The sequence below is a fragment of the Triticum dicoccoides genome, chromosome 5A (genome assembly GCF_002162155.2).
Source record: "Triticum dicoccoides isolate Atlit2015 ecotype Zavitan chromosome 5A, WEW_v2.0, whole genome shotgun sequence".
Lineage (NCBI taxonomy): Eukaryota > Viridiplantae > Streptophyta > Magnoliopsida > Poales > Poaceae > Triticum > Triticum dicoccoides.
Genome location: NC_041388.1, coordinates 242,516,383 through 242,524,874, shown reverse-complemented (window position 1 = coordinate 242,524,874; position 8,492 = coordinate 242,516,383). Strand labels below are relative to the sequence as shown.

The 8,492-nt window shown below is 42.4% G+C and overlaps 1 pseudogene; it reads left to right on the top strand.

Moving 5' to 3' along the window:
• Positions 1-2,082: 2,082 nt before the first annotated feature.
• LOC119299388 lies at positions 2,083-8,260 on the top strand (annotated as a pseudogene).
• Positions 8,261-8,492: the final 232 nt, after the last annotated feature.

The following is an 8,492-nucleotide window of genomic DNA, read 5'->3' as shown; positions in this document are numbered from 1 at the left end:
AAGACGCATCATACTTTACTAACAATCACTAAAAATCAAATCTAAATTAATTAACCTTACCTTAAATCACTCAATCACTTTAATTAGAAAACATTTTCTTTCCTAACTGCAGTTGGTAGTCTCGCTTCCAGGTTTTTTTTCGTCCAACCACTTTCGTCCGGGTTTTTTCGTAGGTTAACCGTCGTAGATTTTTTTCGATGCTGGTTTCTTATTCACCGGTTTATTTACCCCTAAGCTCTTTACTTGCAAATCAGCACTTTCCAAACATGCACGCAATCACGGATTTAAATTTACTAACTTATTCAAATCAACCGATACCTTCCATTATTGCAAATTTCTTTAGGAAACAAATAATATATTTTAAAGAAACAAATAAAAGATTTTAAAGACGCATCATACTTTACTAACAATCACTAAAAATCAAATCTAAATTAATTAACGTTACCTTAAATCACTCAATCACTTTAATTAGAAAACATTTTCTTTCCTAACTGCACCCCGCTTAGTGTGCACATAACAATCCGAAGTAATTAGAGTCACATGATTGAATCCATTTATTTAGAGTGACATGATTGAATTCATTTATTAACAATAATCCTCACCAAAAGTGTGTTTAGCAATTTTAGAGGGCGGACCAAAACTCTGTCATCCGCTCGCCCGCGTTTGTTTAGGTACAGGAAAAAATGGCATAATATATGGAAACAACACGACCGGGGAGGCGGCGCAATCTTCGGGGATAGGGGATCGGAGGAGAAGCATTGGCCTGGCAGCATGATCAGGGTGCTTCCCCACGGCCGCGGCCGTCCTCGCGATGCCACCTACCCGAAATCAACGCTGCTCCTTGTCGTCAGCCGAGGCGACGCCGCCTGCCCTCCTACCCACGGTCCGCATCCGCGTTCAGCTACGGCGGGAGGAGAAGCGACAGGGCCGAGGTCCTTCATGTGTTCCGGGATGGAGGCCATGATTTCGTCGAGGTCGTTGCTGCCTCCTACACTCAGGGTGTGTCGCCGAGATCGAGGCGAGCATGAGGAGCTGTGGCCACCGCCATGGTCACCCCATCGCAGGGGATGGAGCACGCCATCGGCCTACAGCTTGTGGAGATCACTGTTGCTCTTCAGGTCGCGTGGTGACCGGATCTTGCCGATGTGTCCCTCCCCAACGACCTCCTCTTCGCCCGGTTGGCCGGCATGGATCTCGCCACTGCTGCCCTCAACTTCTCTGCCTCGAGCTCGACGGTCAGCCACCATGGATCCCCCAGCTGGAGGGTCACGTGAACCAGCCGTCCTCCCATGCTGCAGCGGTGAGAAGGTGAATATGGCTCTCCGTACACGAAGAGTGGAGTCCAGTCAAGTACTTATATACTTGGCCTCTACTGCTGATCCATGTACATGGAGAAGAACAGACAACCGCTCATTCATGCTTCGTTCCACTCCTTTGCGCTACATTACTGGAGGTGACATTTTCCTATCTCTCTATGTTGTAACAAGCCTGCTGGCTGCATAGTTAATGGATTTTTTATTTAAATTTATCGTTGCTTAGTGCTTTGTTGCAACTGTTCACCCAAGATTTTTATATATAATTTGAGCGTATGTAGGCATACTTAGCTTTGCTATTCCATTTTTTCTGGCGCATAGAAATAAGAGTATTGTCCAGGTTAGGTACTCAATTGAGTATGGTATTTGGATTGCTATCAGAATGTCTTTTCTATGCATGTGATTTCTCACATCTGGTTATAATATTTGTGAAGATGTGCATTGCATGTGCACTTGGAAGCGGGCCCGTGGCCCGCGCTGGACGGCGCCGACGCTGACCCGAGCCACCTCGTCTGCGTATTCTTGGAGCTGTGGCTGGTCGATTTACATGAAATTAATTCCCCAGTTCTGGTGGCAAATATAATACACATAATCCATATTGTTATGCACTAGCGTGTATGTGTGAAATAGATGGATTATGGTCCCGTACCCAATAAGATAGATATGCGTGTGTGTTAGAGAGAGAGGGAGAGGGGGATAGAGAGTAAGGAAGAGGGAGGAAGAGTGTGTGTCTGTGTGTGTGAGAATATGATGGTAAAAAAGATCGTAAATGTCGTAATATTGAACTTTTAAAATTAATGTGACCCGTTGCAACGCACAGGCGTTCTTCTAGTTTTTACAGTTTACCTCTAACGCACAAAACTTCACGCATATTCCACACCGTAGCACCCTACCAGCGAAAACCCCGTTCCCAAACGAACCGGAGATTAAAACCCCATCGCGATCTGGTGCGGTGGCCTCTCCCGTCGCCATTCCTCCGGCCGCGACTCGACCGCCGCCGCGCACCCACTCCCGCTCCCCACGATGCGGCACCTCCTCCCCCTCCCAGCCTCACCACAAACTCCAACTCATCCGTGCTCTCTCCTCCTCCTCCCCTCTCCCGGCCTCCGACACCGACCTCCGCAAGTACGCCGGCTACGCGCTCCTCGTCCTCGGCTGCGGCGCCGCCACCTACTACTCCTTCCCCTTCCCACCCGACGCGCTCCACAAGAAGGCCGTCCCCTTCAAGTACGCGCCCCTCCCCGACGACCTCCACACCGTCTCCAACTGGAGCGGCACTCACGAGGTCCACACCCGCGTCCTCCTCCAGCCCGACTCCATCCCGGCGCTCGAGGATGCCCTCGCCACAGCCCACAGGGAGCGACGCAGGCTCAGGCCCCTCGGCTCCGGGCTGTCCCCCAATGGCCTCGGGCTCTCCCGGGCCGGCATGGTCAACCTTGCGCTCATGGACAAGGTGCTAGACGTCGATGTCAAGAAGAAGACCGTCACGGTGCAGGCTGGGATACGTGTCGCCGAGCTCGTCGATGCGCTCAGCAAGCATGGGCTCACACTGCAGAACTTTGCCTCCATTCGAGAGCAGCAGGTCGGCGGCATCATTCAGGTCTGTTCAGTTGGGGAAAGCCATTCCCTCCATACATGCGATGAGCTCTATTAGTGAATTTTGATATTACAATGAAAATCATCAAAATCACTTAGCACAAATTTGGTTGAAGATGCTCTATGGCATGCTTCACATTTGCAACACTGCAAGAGTTACTGTTATATTCACATACAAGCAAGAAAGCATCGTCTCATAGACTGTTGCATGGATTCAAACACACTTAATGTAGAACTAATCTATTGATCTAGACATCAATGTTTGACAAAACTTTTGCATGTATTGTACTGGTAGATTCGGCTCATATCCTTGCACCTACTAATATATGGGCTAGATGGGCCTTTTTAGTTCACAGACAAATCAATTGGCAGAAAATGGTTAATAAGACTCCAGGCTATCTTTGCTCGAGTCTTACCATTTAATTAGGTCTTTCTTTTTTATAGTTCTCACTAAAATATTCTCTAATGCAACCTCCATCCCAAATTACTTGTCTTAAATTTATCTAGATACGGATGTATCTAACACTAAAATGTGTTTAAATACATCCGTATCTAGACAAATCTACAGCAACAACAACCTTTAGTCCCAAAGAAGTTGGGGTAGGCTAGAGCTGAAACCCATAAGAATCTCATAACCAACTCATGGTTCTGGCACATGGATAGCAAGCTTCCATGCACCCCTGTCCATGGCTAGTTCTTTGTTGATACTCCTCAGATCTCTCTTTACGGACTCCTCCCATGTCAAGTTCGGTATCTAGACAAATCTAAGACAAATAATTTGGGATGGAGGGAGTACTTGAGATTTGAGAGGATATAATTTATTTGCTTTTCTTCATAATGTATACTTTCTGAGCATATTATTTCTTTTATATTTAATTGCACATGGCTATGTTTACCATCTGCAGATGTTTTTAATGTTCTTTTATATTTAATTGAAGATTGAAAACTGCTTTGACTAATATTGCCCTTTTTTGGAGGAACAAGCATTTGCTCAAAGGAGCTGCGAATAGGATATTAGTTATGGTTATGGATAATCCTCAACTCCTTCTGTACACGCGCTATGCAAGGAGTTGTATCGCTGATATTTGGTAGTATTATAATGAAAATTGGAAAATCATTTGGCACAAATTTGATTGAAGATATTTGATGAAATGCTTCCCATTGGCAACACTGCATTAGTTACTGTTTTATTCGCATAAAAGCTAGAAAGCATCGCCTCATAGCCTGTTGCAGGAGTTCAAACGTGCTTAATGTGGCGACAGATGAGGGTTCCAGAGAGTGGCAAAACTTTCATGTTAATTTTACTAGGAGATTCAGTTCATGTCCTTGGACATACTACTAACAGAAGGGCTAGAGCGGTCTTTCTAGTTCAGACACATCAATCAGCAGAAAACGGTTAACAGAAAGACCGAAGGTTATCTTCGGTCGAGTCTTATCATCCGGGTCTTCCGTTTTTAGATTTCTTACCCAGAAGTTCTCCAAAACTTGAGGTTTGCTAAGAAGATAGACTTAATTTGCTTTTCATAAGGGGGGATTCTCTAAGCTTTGTCTTTGTTATATATTCATTGCACATGCTTACTATTTTTTTACCAGCTACAAATGTTTTTGACATTCTTTGTAACATGGAATTCCACGTGTTTCTACTGAAAAGAACCTCTTTCGTAGTATTGCCCATTTTTTGTGAGAGAGAGATAAGTATATTTGCTGAAAGGAGCAATGAGTAGAATGTTACTCCCTCCGTTTCAAATTACTCGTCGTGGTTTTAGTTCAAATTTGAACTAAAACCACGACGAGTAATTTGGAACGGAGGGAGTAGTTATGAACAGTTCTTATGGCATCAAAGTAACTATGTACTGCCATTTGTTTTCACTGTGTATAGTAGCTTTTATGCGTGCTAACTGCTTATCTTCTGAATATGTACGCCCAACTTTACTCGCCCTACTGCTTGAGGGATCTAATTGCTTTATTGGTATTGCTCTACAACTTGTGTGAATGAAGCTTAATGTCCACTAATTTCAGTTTGGACATGATATGAATATGCGTAACTAATTTCAAATGTTAAATTCTTGATTGCCTACAGGTTGGTGCCCATGGTACTGGTGCGAGATTGCCTCCAATTGATGAGCAGGTTATTAGCATGAAACTGGTTACTCCTGCCAAAGGGACGATAGAGTTATCAAGGGAGAAAAATCCTGATTTATTTTATCTTGCCCGCTGTGGACTTGGTGGCCTAGGAGTCGTTGCAGAAGTTACTCTTCAGTGTGTAGAAAGACACCAACTTGTTGAGCATACTTTTGTTTCTAATGCAGATGAAATCAAGAAAAACCACCAGTAATGCTACACATCTCAGTTGCTTAGTCTGTATACAGTTTTAGTATCTTTTACCAGAGGAATGTCTAACTTCCTTGCTTTCATGCCCTTTTCAGGAATTGGCTTTCTGAAAACAAACATATCAAATACTTGTGGATTCCATATACTGATACAGTTGTCGTTGTCCAATGTAATCCTCCTTCAAGATGGAAAACTCCAAAGTTGGCATCAAAATATGTAAAGGATGAAGCCCTACAGCATGTTCGTGACCTTTACCGAGAGTCATTGAAGAAATATAGGTGCGAACACTTGGCGTGGTTCGATATATAAATTGCACTGCTTCCTTGATTTTCTGTATGGAAACTTCATCATAACTCTTTCTAGGTTAACCTGAGAGCACATTACAAGTACTCTTGCACTTTTACAGTGTGTGCACTTGATACTAACAAACTTCACTTAGATTTTCTACACTTATGCAGATATTCTTTTGTATCTGATTACCTGAATGAATCAGCTAAATATTCCCTTGGTTAGAAACTGAAATGGTAGGGAGCAAGTGATTTTACTCTGGCTACCAACTGGCCATGGTGCTTTTAGCTTGCTCTTACATGTTTTAGTCTGAATTTGACCTTTCCAGCTTGAGACTTTGTTGTGGCTCGTACAGAAAGGCATGGGGGGCCGTGATGTTTGTAGGAAGAGTCGCATATGCGATAAGTTATACAAGAAGTGTCAGGTTGAACCTTTTTGTCTGCTTGTTAGGCATTCAGTTGTGCTACCTTGAAATGATAGACAAATTGAAGGTGTATGCAGCCAAGTAAAATACTGAATATATGTTAGAACCACTTGTAGCTTTACTCAAAGGAGTTAATTTTGAATTTATTTGCACTAAAATTCTAGCTTTACTCAGGAATAGCGGATTTTTGTTTTGTTTTGGTTTCTAGCTTATGCCACCTTATAGATGTTTTCCAGAACTGAAGCCGACAGTAAAGACCCAGCGATAGATCAACTTTCATTTACTGAATTGAGGGATCAATTGCTCGCCCTTGATCCTCTGGATAAAGATCATGTGATCAGAATTAATAAAGCAGAAGCTGAGTATTGGAAGAAGTCTGAGGGATATCGCATGTGCTGGAGTGATGAAATACTAGGTTTTGATTGTGGTGGGCAGCAGTGGGTTTCTGAAACCTGCTTCCCTACAGGAACTCTAGCGAAGCCAAACATGAAGGATTTATATTATATGGAGGAGTTGCTACAGTTGATTGAGGAGGAGGATATACCTGCACCTGCACCTATTGAGCAGCGTTGGACTGCCCACAGCAGGAGCCCCATGAGTCCGGCATCAAGCTCTGAAGAAGATGACATATTTTCATGGGTAACTTGTTCTTCTGCCACATTTTGTTGTTGTGTTAATTAATGTTGCTGTGAGTTACAAAAGTTCTAAAGTTATACCGGTTTCACAGGAGGGCATGTTCTATTTCCATGCAATAATTTAAGATTCAACTCAGTTCAGATTTGCAAGATATCAAAAAGGCAAATGCTTACCGAGTTACTGAACAATAACACTGTCACAGTTCCAGAAGTATTTTTCTCTTATTGACCCAAATGAGATTTGGGTTTATCTTAATTTTGTGTAGAAATGTAGAACATGTTCTATTCTTATTTGGTATTTCCTACGATCCAAAATAAGTGTCGCAGTTTTGAACTAAGATTGAACTAACCGTAGTTCAAAACTGCGACACTTATTATGGATCGGAGAGAGTAATTCTTTTAGGATATTTTAAACTTTAGAGGACATTTCCCCTGTATAACTCACTTCAAACTGTGATATTTGATAATTATTTTACAAGCCGATGAAAAACTTTGCTATTCTCAACATTTTGTCATTTGTACTTCATAGATACCACAGAAATCAGTATGTATAGGTGTCAGTATTGGTAATAAATTAACAACAGTCATGGAAGAACTTTGGTTCATGCTACTTTGTCGAATACATAGAAAATTTTGTAGATGAATCTGGCAAAACTCATTTGTTAACCATGACACAAGGTTTTATGCAGTTTTTACCATGTTTCAACTTTTAGTTAACTACTTTCTTTGTTAGTCCTCTTAAAATACTTACTGTGGTAATGTAATGCAGGTTGGTATAATAATGTATTTACCAACATCGGATCCTCGCCAAAGGAAGGATATTACCGAGGAGTTCTTCAACTACAGAAGTCTGACGCAAACTAGTCTCTGGGATGATTATTCTGCATATGAACACTGGGCTAAAATTGAGGTAACAACTTTAACTATCACCTGCAAGATTCATGCACCCACTACCGTTTGGTGTTTGTTAGTAAGCATTGCTGCAGACGTGGTGGAAGATTAGCATCATACCTGTTCATTTCAAGAGAATCATCTCTTCTCTTGCAGGCATAGCAGTGGCCTGCTAAACTGTCTTGAAAGCATTATTGACAAAATGGTTTGCTTCCTAACGAATTCTCTGATTCTTTTCAGGTTCCGAAGGACAAGGATGAACTTGCTCAACTGCAGGCTAGGTTGCGGAAACGCTTCCCCGTTGACGCATATAACAAGGCGCGCATGGAGCTGGACCCTAACAAGGTTCTCTCCAGTGCCAAGTTAGAGAAGTTTTTCCCAGGAATGCAGACTGTCCAACATGCAAGGTAAAGGTGTCCTGATTGATGGCATGCTCAAGGCACAGAGCTTTATCATAATGTGTATCCTTTTTTTTGCCCTCTGGAGAAATGTACTCTTCCAAGAGTTGGATTCTGTCGTTGATAGTTGGATCAAAAGTCAAAACTATCATGCTGATGTGCTGGTGGTTTACATGATTATAGACGCGGGCTTCCGAGTTAATTTCTTTGTAGAACTTGCTTGGTTGGTAGAGCCGTAGAGGTAGTTTTTTTAGCGATCTCAGGTTAAGCGCTTGTTGGAGGAGGATGTCTTTGGTTCATGACTAAACAATCTATGCTTATCTATGGTACTATATATCATCCTCTGTTGAAATAAATTCTGGGGAAGAAGAACAAATTGATTCAGTTCAATGTGCAGCTGGAGAATTTCTTTTTAAACCAAAATTTTAACAAATCATCGTGTTGTGATTGCGCAATCGTACTGAGCCAGTATGGTTGGCTGCGTTTGGCGCTGCGGTGGATTTTCGTAATCTTGTCCTATTTTAGTGTTTGCTTGATCTACTTTGCTCATTTCCCCCCTGAAATTTTAGATTATAAAATAAGCACAACAGATTCTACAAGTACAAACTGAGCCATG